Source organism: Austrofundulus limnaeus, unplaced genomic scaffold (assembly GCF_001266775.1).
Source record: "Austrofundulus limnaeus strain Quisiro unplaced genomic scaffold, Austrofundulus_limnaeus-1.0 Scaffold306, whole genome shotgun sequence".
Taxonomy (NCBI): domain Eukaryota; kingdom Metazoa; phylum Chordata; class Actinopteri; order Cyprinodontiformes; family Rivulidae; genus Austrofundulus; species Austrofundulus limnaeus.
The window spans coordinates 350,933-352,537 of NW_013952708.1; the positions used below are offsets into that span (position 1 = coordinate 350,933).

At 43.8% G+C, this 1,605-nt stretch overlaps 1 protein-coding gene across 1 annotated transcript in view; it reads right to left on the minus strand.

Annotated features, from left to right (window-relative positions):
* LOC106527037 (transcription initiation factor TFIID subunit 4) overlaps positions 1-1,605 on the minus strand; it is a gene marked incomplete at its 3' end in the record, with an annotated part of 61,692 nt that overhangs the window by 7,111 nt on the left and 52,976 nt on the right.

Below are 1,605 nucleotides of genomic sequence, written 5' to 3' on the forward strand. Positions count from 1 at the left end.
AGCTTTGCTTATAAACTTCAAATTACCTTCAGCAGACATTTGTTTAAACCGAAAAAAAAAAATCCTACTTAAAACCGCAGATCTACTAAAACAACGGATTTCTACTCGTCAACACACTTCAACACACAAACGTTTTCTATTTAGAGACTCTTTTCTTCACCTCCCATGTGGGGAATTTAAAGGCAAGTGTGAAAACAACTTTTTTAGGTCATTAAAAGTTAATAGGATAATTGCTTATTTCTCATGTTTGTGTGTGCGAGATGGCAGGTTTCTGTTGTCGCCTTGATCTTGATATCTATATCGCTCTCTCTTCTCGCCTGCCATCTGTGTGTGGCAGGTCTGTCTGAGTGTGTGTGTGTGTGTGTGTGCGTGCGTGTGTGTGTTTCCTTGTGGAGATGAGAGAAACAGAGTGGCACAGAGCACAAAGCTACATCAGAGGAGGCTCTTCACCAGCACCCCACCACCACCACCCCACTTTTCTGTCGCTCTCATCCAGCCTCCCTTGTCTTTGTAGCATCGCTGAGCCTGCACTCTCCCACCGAAGCCCGGCTGCTCTTTAAGGCCGCTTTGTCTTTTGGTCTTTCTACTGCCTTTCTCTCTCTCCTTTTTTTTCCCGCTGATGTCAACAGAGTGGCTTCACAGAGATTCATGCCTCTCCCGAACACACCTCATTTAGAAAACCACAAAAAAACAGAAGAAGAACGAACGGAAAGAAGCTGCACAAAACAAGATGGGGACAACTGTGGCGATGCTCTTTCTACCGCCTCAGCATCAAGAAAACACATTTTTCAAAGTTTCCCCTCGGTTCAACTAACAACGAAATGACTTAGCCTTGCAGTTGCGATTGGGTTGTGCTTTTATGTAGGACCAATTAAATGTGGTTACATAGCTCCATTCATGGGCTGTGAGAGGTAAAGGCACCAGTAATGAGAAAAGTACGCAGGTATACGAAGAGGAGCGTTCAGAAGCCTTTATACTTCAGGTTCTGACTGAAAYTCACAGCTCCCGTGCGGAGCGACTTGAGATCATTTAAAAGTTTGTACATTAACTTTTAGGTGTTTACAGTATATTAGTTGCACTTGCATTTTTGTTTGGGAGGTAGTTTATAGTTGCTGGAGCATTAAGTTGTGTCCATGTTATATATGTGTGACTTTAACAGAGTTAAAAATGCACTTTATTAATTATTATTTCTATTTCATGTTATGTTGACTATTTTTGAATTTTATCTCACTGAGCTCTTTTTATTTGACATTATTTTATTGCTTTTTGCCTGTGGGAATTGCCTTTCTGCACTCTGCATTGTTTGTGCCTCCTGGGCTTCGGTAGTGCTTCCTGGGTCTTTGTAGCCCCTCCCCTCTTCCCCTCACAATGGCTGTGTCTCAATTCAGGGGCTGGGTCCTCATGAGTGCACATTTGTCGGCCGCATACGTCATTGCCCCGCGTGGAGGACTGTCCCAATTCGAAGGCTCCTCATCATGCGGCCGAGGAATGCATCCTACTTCCTGTCGAAATCCGAGGATGCATCCATGTATCCTTACCAGCTGAGGATATCCCAGGATTCAATGCAGCAGCAAAACAAACTGAGAAATGAAGACGGTGGTGTTT